At 49.5% G+C, this 15,698-nt stretch overlaps 1 pseudogene; it reads right to left on the bottom strand.

Annotated features, from left to right (window-relative positions):
- Positions 1-3,491: 3,491 nt before the first annotated feature.
- On the bottom strand, positions 3,492-3,610 carry LOC143931929 (5S ribosomal RNA; annotated as a pseudogene).
- Between the last annotated feature and the right edge of the window lie 12,088 nt (positions 3,611-15,698).

Raw genomic sequence — 15,698 nt, 5'->3', positions numbered from 1 at the left:
GACAAATGCCAAGATAGTCACCTTGAGATACAAGCGAAAAAAAACAGGTCAATGTCAACAACATAAAAAGAAGAATACGGCACCTAGTATTCCAACGCCATCTCCCATCCAGGTACTAACTAGGCCCAACCCTTCTTAGCCTCAGAGAAGAGATAGGGCTCTTTCAGGGTGATGCTGCTGTAAGCGATCTCTTTGGGCACTCTCAACCCTCTTGACAAATGCCAAGATGGTCACCTTGGGAAACAAGCAAAAAAAAAAAAACGAATCAACGCCAACAACATAAAAAGAAGCCTACAGGTACTAACCAGGCCCGACTCTTCTTAGCCTCCAAGATCAGACGAGATTGGGTGCTTTCAGAGTGATGTGGCCATAGGCAATCTCTTCAGGCACTCTCAACCCGCTTTACTCCACGCCGTCGGCAGCGGTACGGGTGAACGAGTGGTGCTCGGACTCTTTCCCCATCACTAATGGGACGAGGCAGGGGTGCCCTCTGTCTCCCCTCATTTTTATTCTGACACTGGAACCACTTATGTGTCACGTTCGGAATGACCCGAATATTACTGGCATATCCAAACCTTCGGCACACCACACCACAAAATTGCGGCGTAGGCTGACGATCTAATTTTTTCTGTCTCCAATCCACACATTTTGCTTCCCAATATACTTGCGTCTCTCCAGTGATACGGCAGCCTATCAAACTATAAAATCAATTGCGCCAAGTCAGCTGTATTGAATATATCGGTCCCGGATGGTGAGGCCAAGAGGCTCCGCTCCGCTTTTCCATCTACTGGGCTGAAAAATCGATATGTTACCTGGGCGTTGACATCGCAGCGGATTTAGCGCAATTGTACCCGCTTAATTTTGTCCCTCTCCTGGATAGACTGAAATCTGATTTGGGAAAATGGCATGCTTTAACACTGACCTGGTTCGGGCGCTGTAATGCATTCAAAATGACGGCCCTCCCGCGGATCTTACACATGTTCCAGACATTACCGATCCGGTTACCCCCAATTTTTTTCAGACAACTGCAGGTGCTGCTCCGGGACTTTATTTGGGCGCGCAAACCGCCCAGAGCCCGTTTGCAATTGCTTGCCAGACCAAAGGACAAGGGGGGTCTGGGTCTCTCAGATCTCAGACAATACTACAGAGTGACTCTGCTAGCCAGAGTCGTTGATTGGCATTGTAATGGCCCACACAAGCAGTGGGTGGAGATGGAGATTGAGGATGGATCCATTCCCCTATTGACCTCCCCGTGGCTCCTGTCCTCCCTACCAAAAGACCTCAGAGGTCACCCCGTAGTGGGAGCTACGTTGGCTGTTGTGCGGAGGTTGTTCCGCTGCACACACATTGCTCCCCTGCCATCACCAATGACTCCGGTTATAGGTAATCCAGACTTCCCACCGGGATTTACCAACAAGAAACTGCGACAGTTGACAGTGGTGGGGAAACAGCGACTGGGAGAGGTGTCGCCCTTGGGAGGGCTCCCGACCACGCAAACTGTCGCCGAGCTTTCTGACCCTCCGCTTGACTTGTTTAGTGCTTATCAACTTCGTCACTTTCTTCTGGCCATACAAAGGGCCCCCTACACTCCTAGAGACCTGACACCCTATGAATCCATCTGTCACAAAAGGGAACCTGTGCGACACACCCTCTCCCTCCTGTACAACCTATTGAGTAGTCAGGAGGAGGAGTCGACCCCCACCATTTATCCACAAATGGGAGAGGGACTTAGGCATCACATTTACCCCACAACAGATAGGGAAGATCCTGACCTTAGTACATAAAGCTTCCATCGCAAACCAATATCAAGAATCAGGATACAAGATAGTCTCACGCTGGTATAGAGTCCCATACCTTCTGAATAAAATGGATAGATCGATCCCGGATGTTTGTTGGAGGTGAAATTCAGATACGGGGATCATGGGACACCTTTTCTGGGCATGCCCGGCCTTGAGGAACTTTTGGGTTCCCAGCAGCGTGCCTTCTACACTTGACCTAACAGCCTGTTCGAAAATACAAAAAAACCCTCACGATGCAACTCCTGAATGCCGCCCGGGCCTGCATTCCCACACTGTGGAGGCAGCCTCAGCCCCCATCCAAGGTGCTGTGGTATTCCAAAGTCAATCATATTCTCCGGATGGAAGAATTGACCGCCACCCTTCACAACACTGAAGAGGCATTTAGTGTTACATGGAGGCCCTGCAGGTATTTTACTGGTACTCGAGACTACGTTCGGGAGGTGAGCAGTGCCTCTGTCCCAGAAAACGACTGAACATCTAATGTTTACCTATGTAGGCCATGTCTGCCCTGGGTGGCATTCCCCCCTCCCTTTTTGTCTTTATTTTTCTTTTTTTTCCCGCCGCTATCCCCCCACCTCCTCTCTCTCCGTCTTTGCACTCTCTTCTTCCCCCGTCCTCCCTTTTGACTATGCCTTGTCTCCTTACTAGCCTTCGGGACCCAGAAGAACCCCAGGGTTCTGGACATGACCGGCTCATATTTTACTCTGGTTCACGTAGGTCATGATAAGCTGGCTCGCTGTGGTCCCAGTTGTTCTCCATGATTACATTTGTCTGAACGGAGCTGCACTACTCCGTTACTCAGTACTTCTGTACTACATGTCGGAGGTGGGGTTTCTCTCTTTTCTGCATGAAACTGTAGGACTCCCCTCTGAGAACCCAGAGTTATTTGGCTGCCTATTTTTTGTTACAATGTAATTGTGACCCTGGGTCATGCTGTATGGTTGACTGTTATATTTATGTTGTTCTACTTAATAAAAGAATAATTTAAAAAAAAAATAAGTCAATGCCAACAACTTAAAACTAAAGCCTATGGCATCGAGAAATCCCAGGCGGTCTCCCATCCAGGTACTAACCAGGTCCCAACCCTGCTTAGCCTCTGAGATCAAATGCACGCTCAACCCTCTTGACAAACGCCAAGATGGTCATCTTGGGAAACAGACAAAAAAAACAAGTCAACGCCAACAACATAAAAAGAAGCCTGCGGCATTTGGAAAACCCAGGCGGTCTCCCATCCAGGTACAAACCAGGTCCAACCCTGCTTAGCCTCTGAGACCAAACGAGATTGGGCGCTTTCAGGGTGTTGCGCCCGTAGGCAATTTCTTTGTGCACTCTCAACCCTCTTGACAAATGCCAAGATGGTCACCTTGGGAAACAAGGGAAAAAAAACAGGTCAAAGCCAACAACATAAAAAGAATCCTACGGCATCCGGTATTCCCAGGCGATCTCCCAATCAAGACACTAACCAGGCCAGATCCTTCTATGTCACCTGGTCTTCCCAGGCAGTCTCCCATCCAGGTACTAACCAGGCCTGATGCTGCTAAGCCTCTGAAATCAGACGAGATCGGGTGCTTTCAGGGTGATGTGGCCGTAAGCGTTCTCTTCAAGACACGCCCAACCCTCTTGACAAACGCCAAGATGGTCGCCTTGAGAAACAAGCGAAATAAACAGTTCAAAGCCAACAACATAAAAAGAAGCCTATGGCACCTGGTATTTCCAGGCGGTCTCCCATCCAGGTACTAACCAGGCCTGACACTGTTTAGCCTCTGAGATCAGATGAGATTGGGCGCTTTCAGGGTGATGGGGCCGTAGGTGATCTCTTTGGGCACTCTCAACCCTCTTGTTAAACGCCAAGATGGTCACCTTGGTAAACAAGCGAAAATAAACAGGTAAACGCCAACAACATAAAAAGAAGCCTACGGCACCTGGTATTCACAGATGGTCTCCCATACAGGTATTAACCAGGCCGTACACTGCTAGGCCTCCGAGATCAGATGAGATTGTGCGCTTTCAGGGTGATGTGGCCATAGGTGTTCTATTTAGACACTCTCAACCCTCTTGACAAATACCAAGATGGTTATCTTGGCAAACAAGTGAAAAAAAACATGTCAACACCAACAACATAGTCCCTGGCGGTCTCCCATCTGACCCAGACCCTGCTTAGCCTCTGAGATCAGGTGCTTTCAGGGTGATGTGACCTCAGGCGAATGCTTTGGGACATACTCAAAACTCTTGACTGATGCTAAAATGGTCACCTTGGGAAACAAGCGAAAGAAAAACAGGTCAAAGCCAACAATATAAAAAGATTCCTACGGCACCTTTAATTAGGTACTATCCAGGCCGGACCCTGCTTAGCCTCTGAGATCAGATGAGATCGGGCGCTTTCAGGGGGATGTGGCCGTAGGAGATTTCTTTGGGCTCTCTCAGCCCTCTTGACAAATGCCAAGATGACCACCTTGGGAAACAAGCGGAAAAACAAAACCATGTCAACGCCAACAACATAAAAAGAATCCTACGGCACCTGGTATTCCCAGTTGGTCTCCCATCCAGTTACTAATCAGGCCCGACAATTTTTAGCCTCTGAGATCAGACAAGATCAGGCACTTTCAAGGTGATGGGGCCATAGGCGATCTCTTCGGGCACTCTCAACCATCTTGACAAACGCCAACATGGTCATCTTGGGAAACAAGCGAAAAAAAACAAGTAATTGCCAACATTGGAGGCTAAGCAGGGTTGGGCAATCAGTTTCCTTGCCTGAAATAGGCATCTCAGAACTGCCATCTGGCTACTTCCCGGGTTTCCAACTCCTTCAACTAATCCCAGGAGACAATACTTCGCCTCCATCCTGGTGGAGGTTCCAAACACCCGATCAATGGTTCCTGTCACCTCTGTCCAGTAGCCGATCAACTTCGGGCATCTCCAAAACATGTGCATCATGTCTCCCCCCATGTTCCCGCACCGGGGGCAACTTGCGTCCGGCCGTTCGGCCAAACTGAAAAAGTTTACGAGGAGCATAATAGGTTCTATATAATAAGAACAGATGTGACATCCTCTGTGAGGAGAGCCACAATTCACCACAGGCAGGATTCCTGTGGCCAATTATAGCTCAGGGGGGTTTAGTACACACCCCACACTATATATGGCCGCCAGCGCGGCGGCCTTGTATAGTGTGTTGCGGTGGTCAGGGAAAAAGGACGATAGGCAGGGACAGTGTCTTTACTGCTTGGGAACCTAGCACTGTTACAGTGGGTGTTATGTGCCTCCTGCACAGTACACACCTGAAGCTACCCTTTATTACTGCTGTTCAATTTCTGCAATACATGCATCTGCAGTGCAGAAGTTAGAGTGGGTGTTGTGTACCTTCTGCACAGTATACACCTTATTGCTGGTGTTCTGTATCTGTAATACAGGAACCTAGCACTGTTACAGTGCTAGGGTGTACGCCCCTCGTCCCGCCCTCTGGCTCCCACCTACTCTTTGCCGACATTGCCTTCTGCAGCTTTCGGGGACCCTAGATGACTTATTTATTGAGCCTATTGGTACGAGACACTGCTTCCCTCCAGGGTGACTCTGGACCCCCCTGGAGGATTTACCCCTTACTGTTTGGGCAGTCCCAGCCTCCCTCTGGATGCTCTACACAGCCCCCAATGGCGATGCAGGAGAGACACTAATTGGCGGGCCCCAGGACTGCTGCTCGGGTGAAGTCTCCAGTTGGATGGAGGGATGGTGGCCCCAGCCCCTTGCCTGCCGGATTTTCCATGCACCGACCAGGGCTGCTCCTCTTTCATCTTGATGTGGTGACCATGGAGGGGAGGAGTTGAAATTTATGGGGTCTGGGTGTTTGCTGGTGGGAGTGCGCTAAAGGACTTGACATTTCCGCATGTTTGTCCCCTTTCCCCTGTTTCCCCCCTCCCTTCCCCCCTTCCCACCCTTCCCTTCCCTCCTTTTCCTCCCCCTTTCCCCCTTCCACTCCCCCTTTCCCTGCCCCTTTTCCCCCCGGGGCGTGGACGGTGGAGAGGGGGTAAGGAGAGGACAATCTGCCAAAGGGAGAAATGCATTTGTTCGGGGACTGCATGTACTTTAGGGGTATGGGACGGGGGGTGGTGGATCCCATTCTGTGATGCCTTTTCTGTTGTGATGGGCTCCCTCGTGCATGCCTACGTTTAGGGCGAGCCGAGGAGACCCCTCAGTGCTGACAGTTATATGCTCTACCTCTGTTTTGGTTATACTATTGTTTTTTGGTTCTATGATGTTACTGATTGTCTTTTATTTGCATACCGGTATCAGACGTGACATTTACCACTGCCGGGACTGGGGGGACTAGGATTCGGGGGCTCCCTCTCCGACCTGTCTACCCACCAACCCAAGTAGGACAGCACTTTAAACCCAGTGTACATCTGGTAAGCGCTATAGCATAATTGTGCTGTTTTAGTATACCCTTCCTGTACTGTTGAGTGCGGACAACCACTCTACTAACCCCTCCTCTAAGACCAAGGGAGTCTCCATTCTGATCTCTAGCAGGCTCCCCTGGGTTCTCCAGGATTCTCTGGTGGACCCTGGGGGCCGATATCTTTTTCTTAGGGGCCACATTGGAGAGCGCCTTTTTACATTTGCCACTGTGTACGCTCCCAGTGATCACCAAGACACGTTCCTCAGAACTACCCTGCACAGATTATGTGACTTTCGGGAGGGCCAGTTGATATTAGGTGGGGACTTTAATGTCCCCTTTCGCCATTGGTTGACACTTCTGCCTCTTGCTCCTCGCTCCTCATTTCCTCTAGAAAGCGGACTACTAAGTGTTTACTGAATGACCAATTAGTTGATGTCTGGCGTCTGCAACACTCTGGGGAAAGGGACTACTCTTTTTGCTCTTCCCCTCACAAATCATACTTGAGGATAGACTTCTTCTTGATTCCACATGACCAACTGCACTTGGTGAGCTCTTCCTCCATCGGCCATATTACTTGGTCCGACCACGCTCCTGTAGCCCTTACCTACACCCTCTCTAGGAACCCCTCACCTAGGTCTCTATTCTGGCACCTTAATGAGAGCCTCCTCCAGATACCAGAAGTTTTAGGAGATGTAACCAGGGAATTGGACCTTTATTTCCAAGAAAACTAAACGCAGGACTGTGACCCGGGGATAATTTGGGAGGCTCACAAGTCAGTACTCCGCAGGGTACTTATCAGGCACGGGGCGCGCATCAAACGAACACGGAAGGAACAGCTTGCTAATCTGTTTCGTGAACTTGCCTCTGTGGAAGCGAAACATAAACATTCCCCCTCATGGACCTTAGAGATTGAATTGGGGACACTCCGTACCCATATTGCTGACCTACTCCATTATAAAGCGAAAGCGGCACTCCAGTTTTGTCGTAAACTGATGTAGGAGTCAGGGGACAAATGCGGAAAAATCTTAGCCAGGTCGGTAAAGGAGTTGAAATCTGGCTCTTACATATCACAGTTGATAGATGAGAATGGCCAGAGGGCCTCTACCCCAACCCAAATAGCCGAAGTCTTTGAAAAATGTTACTCTGATCTCTACAACCTGCCCGATTCAGGGTCTGGACAGGACAATATAGACAGATATGTAACCGGTTCTGGTCTACCAACCCTCTCATCGGAATCACGGGAGTACTTGGAGGACCCGATCACACTGGAAGAAGTCCAGACAGCCGTGGGACCTCCGAAGGTGGGTAAGGCTCCGGGCCTTGACGGATATACCGCACAATACTTTAAGACCTTCCTCCCTATTCTCGGCCCGCGCTTGGTGAATTTATTTAATACTCTGAGCTCAAATGGGGATTTTCCTGAGGATACCCTTAGAGCCCACATCTCGTTGATACCAAAGGAGGGCAAAGACCCGGGCCTATGTGGGAGCTACAGAACCATTTTCCTCCTAAATTCGGTCCTAAAACTATTCTCTAAAATCCTCGCCACGTGATTGGCACATCACTTGCAGTCCCTTATACATATTGACCAGTCCTTCGCCATATAGGTCTGAGTGAACGGATGCTGGCATGGATAAGTAAGATATACTCACGCCCTTCAGCTCAAGTCAAAGCGAATGGGGTTCTCTCATCTCCCCTTGACATGGGGAATGGGACCAGACAGGGTTGCCCCCTGTCGCCCCTATTATTCGCACTGTCATTGGAACCCTTTCTCTCCACAATTCGACAAAACTCAGACATAACGGGACTCCAAATGGGTACTATTGAGTGCAAGATATCTGCCTACGCGGATGACATGCTGTTTTCGCTGACGAATCCCAGAGTTTCCTTGCCAAATCTCCTTTGGGAATTCCAGATATACGGGATACTTCTTGAAATCAAAGGCCATGGGGGTTGCAGTCCCCCCGCAAACGTTAATAGACTTGCAGTCCAATTTTCGATTTAAATGGACCCATACAGCCCTTAAGTACTTAGGTACTTACATTCCACCGGACATCGCGCGTACGTTTATGTTGAACTTCCCCCCACCCCTTGTCACTAAGATCCGCAGTTTGCTTCACGGGTGGCATTCTGGCCTCCATTCCTGGTTCAGGAGATGCAATCTCATTAAAATGAACATACTCCCTAAATTTACTTATCTTTTCCAAGCTCTCCCGATCCAGATTCCAGTCCCGTTTTTTAAGCAAGCTCAATCCTTGCTCACTCAATTTAACTGGGCCCACAAAAATCCCAGACTTAAGCGGTCACAGCTGACATTGTCTAAACAACAGGGAGGGTTGGTTCTCCCTGACTTGCGACGCTACTACCTGGCCTCCCATCTGGGGCGTGTATTGGACTGGATTCGAAACAAACTTTCTAAGCTCACTCCCGAATTCCGCTAAGAAGCGCAATGTGGGGGGGGGGGGCGTGGCCTGGACAGCAATGGAGTAGGACGCTTGTGACCTGAGCTCCGCTCCTACCGCGATCTCCTGTAGTGATCCTGGGTGCCCACTGACTATTTTACCTACGATCTTACCAGTGTAATACCCGCTACTTTCTCGTGCATACATTGGGACGATGTCTCCGACGAAGAAGCAGTCTGCAGCGGCGGCATCTCTTGAAAAGTTCCAGCGGGACCATGAGGGCCAACATGGCGGACAGTCCACTCCGGCTGCAGAACCTGCTACCTCAGACACGGCGAAGGTGCTTGAGGCGATTTCTACCTGCCAGACCACACTGACAACTAAGCTTGAGGAGGTTAAGGTGGATGTCTCACTTATCCGACAGGACATGGCTAAACTGCGTGACAGAGTGAAGGAAACTGAAACCCGGATCAGTCAGGCCGAAGATGTCCTGTTCCCTCTGCAGCATGCCCAGGAGGATGTGCAAAAGCAGCTCCAGCAGCTGGCCCAGAAACAGGACGACCTTGAGAATAGGGCCCGCAGATCTAACCTCCGCTTTATCGGCCTGCCGGAGGGCTCCGAGGGGGCTGACCCGGCAACATTTTTGGAATCTCTCCTGATTAAAGCCTACGGTAGGGAGGCGTTTTCTACCTCATTTATTATTGAAAGGGCCCACAGAATGCCTGCCCGCCCGCCGCCGGAGGGGGCACCTCCTCGCACGTGCATTGCTAAGCTGCTAAATTACCGGGATAGGGATGCCATCCTTCGCCTTACTCGTGAAAAAGGCAACATCCCGTTTCAGAACGGACATATCTCAGTGTTTCCCAACTTCTCCGCAGAAGTTCAAAAACGTTGTTCCCGATTCGTGGAAGTCAAGAGGCGCCTCAGGGCACATCACCTCAAGTACGCCATGTTGTACCCGGCCAGACTCCGCGTAGTGGGGGAAGATAGGGAATACTTTTTTGAAGATCCTGAGATGGCAGTTTCCTGGTTGGAACAGAGAGACGCGGCTCGAAATCGGCCACCTCGAGACTAAAATCATTGGAAGATTTGTGAGTACTCTATCTGCTCCCCCCTTTCTATTTGCCCGTGTGCAAGCAGATCACTGTTGGACTGCCTATGCGTGGTTCATTATCCTCAGTCCCTGAATTGATGCTTCTGTTCCCCCTCTCTAACAGGGATGGCCGTTGCTCTTGTTGACTGAACATGTACTGCTGCCTATGGCCACGCTCTGCGGACATCCCCCTGGTTCGTTACACAATACCCCTTCCCCCTCCCTCTTAGTTTGGGGGACCCGCTTGGCGGGCTCTATTGGGCCCTTTCCCTGGGGGGGTGGGGGGGACGCGGGTCATCTGGACTTGCTGCATGGGACTGCAGAACTTTGACTTTCTCCTGATACATGCCCTTTACTGGACTGTTATGTCCCGCTGCTGAACTGGGCACCGCACCAATGGGAGTGGGGTGGGAAATGGACGCATGGTCCGGCTCCAGCCTACAAGCCGGGTTATGACGGGAGAAGACTTGGTCTTGTCACTGGGTCCAGTGGCTTATTGTTATTGACATTGCCTAGTGTTCTATGGTTTGTTTTGGGAAGGGAGCTCCAGCCAAGTTGGGGTGGCTGAGAGCAGGGAGGGTGGGGATGGGTTGTAGTTATTATGTTATAGTATGTTATGTTTTATGCTTAGTTTATAGCACAAGCTTTATTTGGTTATGGAACAGACAAATGTCTCTTTTTCATGTATACTCTGATGAATATGGGAATGGATACTGCTTTGACGGGTGGTTTGGATACTATTTTCCTCCTTGTGATATTGGCTGAGACCACGCCATGGGTACCCTGAAGTTGCTGACGTGGAATGTCAGGGGGATTCGGGATAAAATTAAGAGGGCGGCAGTGTTTGGGTGTCTCAAAACTTATAGAGCGGATATCACAGTCCTGGTGGAGACGCATGTAACTGGGAGATTGCAAATAGCTTTGCGTCGCCCGTGGATTGGATGGGCCTACCACGCCACCCATACGTCCTATTCTCGCGGGGTGTCTGTATTGGTATCTAAACGGCACAGTTTTCCTTGGTTTCTTTGCAGATAGACCCGCAGGGCAGATATATATTTATACACTGCTTATTGCACGGAGAACAGTACATTATTCTCGCCTATTATGTACCCCCGCCTTACGATCATAGACTAATTACAGAGGGATTATCTTTTATGGCTCAACACCCTAATGTCCCAGCAATTTGGCTGGGTGATTTTAATATGGTTTTGAATCCGGGGGTGGATAGAATGAGCTCTACTCGAGGGGATCATTTACCGGGAGATACTGGACTAGGTCGCACGTTTCAGGAATTCTCTCTTACAGATCTGTGGCGATTTAAATATCAGGCTAAACGTGTTTACTCCTGTTTCTCTGCAACTCACTCCACCATGTCAGGTATAGATTATATTGCTGTGTCCGCCCAGTTGTTACCCAGGCTAGTAGACACGGGCTATTATGCTAGATCATTGTCAGACCACGCTCCTTGCTGGGCAACTTTTTCCTTGACCCGACCTACTGGACCGAAACCATGGCGGCTTCACCCCTTCTGGTTAACCGCCTTGAGTGACAGCGAAGACTTAGGGGACGAATGGGGTTTTTTCTTTACTACTAATCAGGGGACGCCTCCGGTTGACTGTACCTGGGAGGCTTTTAAACTGCATGTACGCTCCCCTTTAACACACCGGATTAACCGGTTGAAGCGTACCTCCAAGACTTTGCTATCTAATGCCCTACGGGAGCTGGCCTCGGTGACCACTGACTTCACTACTGACCCCACACCTGCTAAGGCCCAGGTATTACGACACCACATAAGGCTAGTAGATCACCTCCACATTGAACAGGCTAAGCAAAAGTTGTTTTTTGTTAAGCAACGGGTGTTTGAACAAGGAGAGAGGGCGGGAAAGTTGCTGGCCTACTTGGCGCATCGGGACTCCAAGCCCCCGGTGGTGGTTTCGTTGACTGACAATGGGGGTGAGGAGGTGACTGATCCGCCAACAGTGGCCACCATGTTTCGTGCTTACTATGCTGCCCTTTATGAGTCGCAGGTACATAGGCCGAGGACTGAGACGGGGGCGTACCTCCGAGATATCTCTCTTCCCCACCTGTCTGAGGCTCAGGTTGAGTCTCTTGAGGCCCCGATATCGGCAGATGAGATTAGGCTAGCGGTGGCATCCCTTGCAACGGCTAAGGCCCCTGGACTGGATGGTATTCCCCTGGATTTCTATGCCCACTACTCTGAGACACTAGTGCCAGAATTGTTGAGATTATATACACACATATTTGACTCCGGGTCCCTACCTGATACTCTACGGCAGGCAGTTATTATAGTGATACCCAAGCCAGGAAAGGATCCCCACTGCCCTGATTCCTATCGCCCCATCTCGCTGCTCCAAGCAGATATTAAAATTTTGGCTAAAGTACTTGCCACTTGTCTGAGTGGAGTCATCCTATCACTTGTTCACCCGGATCAAACGGGATTTATGCCCGGGAAAAACACGGCCATTAATATCTGGTTATATATGAATATCCAGGCTGAGCATGACAAAGTATGCTCGAGGGTGGTGTTGTCACTGGATGCCGCTAAGGCGTTTGATTCCATTGAGTGGAATTATCTTTGGGAATGCTTGGGTAAATTTGGGTTTGGCCCCAATTTTGTTAAATGGATTACTCTCCTATACTATCGCCCAATGGCTAGAGTAGCAGTTAACGGATGGGTGTCGGACCCCTTTCAGCTAGGCCGTGGCACACGTCAGGGTTGTCTCCTATGTTATATGCTTTGGCGGCAGAACCGTTGGCTGCTGCACTTCGGGCACACCCGGCTGTAGTAGGCCTCCGACGCGGTTCTCTGGTGGAATCGGTAAGTATGTATGCGGATGATACTTTACTGTATTTAGAGGACTCGGGTCGGTCATTGGAGGCTGCCCTGGGGGTCATAGAGGAGTTTGGTGGTCATTCCGTTCTGCGTATTAATTGGACCAAGTCGCAGGTTCTACCCATTGACTTGTTCTCCCCGGACCGGGATGCAGCTTCTCTCCCGCTCTCCAGGGTATCCTCCATTCAGTATTTGGGAGTGCAGGTTACGAGGGAACCTGGGGAGTATATTCATCTTAATCTTGAACCACTGCTTCTGTATGTGCGGGAGAAGACTAAGGCATGGTCCCGTCTCCCCATTGGGGTTATGGGACGGATCAATATTACTAAAATGATCCTCCTGCCGAAACTCCTTTATGTACTTTGGCATTCCCCTGTCATGGTCCCCGTGGCGTTCTTTAAAACATTAGACGGTGTCTTAAACACCTTTATCTGGGGCCCATCTAGACATAAGTTGGCATGGAACACACTTAAAAACCCGACCTCTATGGGGGGACTGGCTCTCCCTGATTTCCACACATACTACATAGCAGCCCAGATTTCCCATTTTTATCACCTCCATAGAGCGGATAGTCACAGATATCAGGCCTTGGTGGGCGGGAGGGCTGAATCCCTTGTTGATACTCCCCTTCAGATGATTTTTCGGGGTGGTGGGGTTAGGGATGCCCGGTCCCAGATCCTGCCACACCACCGGAGTATTTGGAAACTAGCCCTTAGATTACTGGGAGCTGACTATTACCACTCACATACACCGCTATGGCGCAACCCCCTGCTTCGTGAGTTGTCTGGCTTACCAGATGTAGACTTGTGGGCTTCTAGAGGGATACTTTTTCTGTATCAGGTGGTGACTCCTATGGGCGTAAGGGATTTTCCCTCCCTACAAGTGGAATTTAACATACCCCCTCATATGCACTTTCGCTACTTGCAATTGCGACACGCGCTTCGTGCGCAATTTGCTCAGGACTTCCCGAATGTACAGTCGCTGGCTTTGACAGATGTAATTATGGGAGACGAACCGGCTAAATTGATCTCGACTCTATACGGCCTACTCCGGGCCCGCTTGGTGGCGCAAACCACTGAACGGGCCAGGTTGAGATGGGAAGAGGACATAGGTCCCTTTGATGGGGAGGAATGGGAGGATGCCCTTGAGAACGTTCAACAGGCTTCGCTTAGCCTACCTGACCGACTAACGCAGTACTATGTGATACACAGGTCCTATCTCACCCCTATCCGGATAGCTAAGTATCATCCTGACTATAACTCGAAGTGTCCCCGTTGCTCTTGTATGACTGGTACTTTCTACCATCTTCTCTGGCAATGCCCATTGGTCCAGGAGTATTGGGGGCAGATTGTCAGGTTTCTACATGACCACATGGGTTCACCCCTTCAACTTGACCCTAAGAGTTGCCTACTTAGTATATTTCCTGATACCTCTGTTGATCAATACTTGGCTACATTTTTGCACTCTACGCTGTTTACCGCACGAAAGCTTGTGGCTAAATACTGGATGCGTCCAACCATGCCTACTATGCGGGAATGGGTAATGGGCATTAATAGTAAGCTACCCTTGATTAAACTGGTGTATAGAAATCGTGGGTGTCCAGCCAAATACCACAAAATATGGGATAAGTGGGTGGAAAATCTGCATACGTGTGTGGAGTGAGCTATATTGGAGTCTATACTATCATTGTCAGGAATTTTCCTTAATGTAAGATGTATTACTGTCCTTCACCTATGAAGAGGCTAATGTTTGTACCTACTGTAATATCTTGTTATAACTGAGTTGTTCAATAAACTTGTGCTGTTAAAAAAAAAAAAAAAGAAGCGCCATGTGGTGCTATAAGTATTTACCCACAGAATTTATGTCACATCCCACTATAGGGGCTTAGTTGAAAGTCAGTCACCTGATCGCTACCCAAAACACACTCACGTCTTTGACTTCCCCCCTATTCCCTATACGTGGCCATCCAACCTTTGAACTGGGGACCCACTTAGAAATTCCAACCTAGACAATGCGTCTAAATTCGTTATTGATGGAAAATGGCCTTTTTTCTCAACCCTAACAGATCCGACAGGGCTTTTACAACTGCCTTTTTGGAGAGCGGCGCAACGACATCATTTTCTCCATTCCATCCCCAATCCTCAAACGTTTGCCCGCCCTCAGACGGAGTTTGAGACTCTATGCAGGAGCGAAGGCCCTTTGGCCCACATTCTCTCTCAAACAGATTACCCACACTTAACCTGTCTGTCCAACTGGGAAAAAGACCTTAATTGCTCATTTTCCCCAGCACAGAGACAACACATTATCACTTTGGCTCTCAAAATGTCGCTGTGCACGAAGATACAGGAGACGAATTTTAAACTTCTCACCAGGTGGTATTTGACACCATCAAAGCTGCAGAAATGTTTCCCCTCTTCCTCGAACATATGCTGGAGGTGTGGAGAAGAAGAGGGCACGTTGCTGCACATTTTTTGGTCCTGCCCCAGCTTGGTGGACTTCTGGACAGAGATCCGATGCATAACACAAAAATTCACAGACTTCTCCATCCAGGAAGAGGCTGCATTCTTTCTCTTGCACCATTCACAGATTCCCATTAAGAAGTACAAAAAAAATCAATTTTACGGCATGTGATAAATGCGGCGAAATCCTGCATCCCTCTCTATTGGAAAAAATGTTCCCCCCCTTTCATTACTCACTGGCTTAGGAAAATAGAGGACATTAAAAAAAATGGAGGACTTGATCCTCACATCACAAGGTAAACAAGAATTTTTTAAACAAACCTGGGACATCTGGAATACCTTTATATTCTCGCTGGAAGGATGTCGCCTGCTGTCGCCTTAGTGCTCTGAGCTTTCCTTGACTGGCCCCTTGGACAGTGGCTGCCATCGTGTCTCGTCCCGTCTTCTCCTTTTCTGATCTTTCAACCCTTCTCTTTTCTGCCTTCCTCCCCTATCTCTCACCCCCTCCACCCCCTCTCTCTTTTGGAAAAACTGGAAAATTGGGAATGACGGCCCCACACCCCCCTCTGGATGGATTATGCCGGAGGGACCTGGGGTTTGTGTGACCCTGGATCTTGGTACAGTACTTTATCTGTGCCTCGAATCATTGTGATTGATGGAAGGCAGACTCACAGTTGCGAATATACCTGTATCAAGTATTTTTC

This window comes from Lithobates pipiens, unplaced genomic scaffold (genome assembly GCF_037356315.1).
Source record: "Lithobates pipiens isolate NorthernLeopardFrog02 unplaced genomic scaffold, aLitPip1_a1.2 Scaffold_25, whole genome shotgun sequence".
Classification (NCBI taxonomy): Eukaryota; Metazoa; Chordata; class Amphibia; order Anura; family Ranidae; genus Lithobates; species Lithobates pipiens.
The sequence above is the reverse complement of the archived record's forward strand: the minus strand, read 5'-3'. Positions and strand labels throughout refer to the sequence as shown.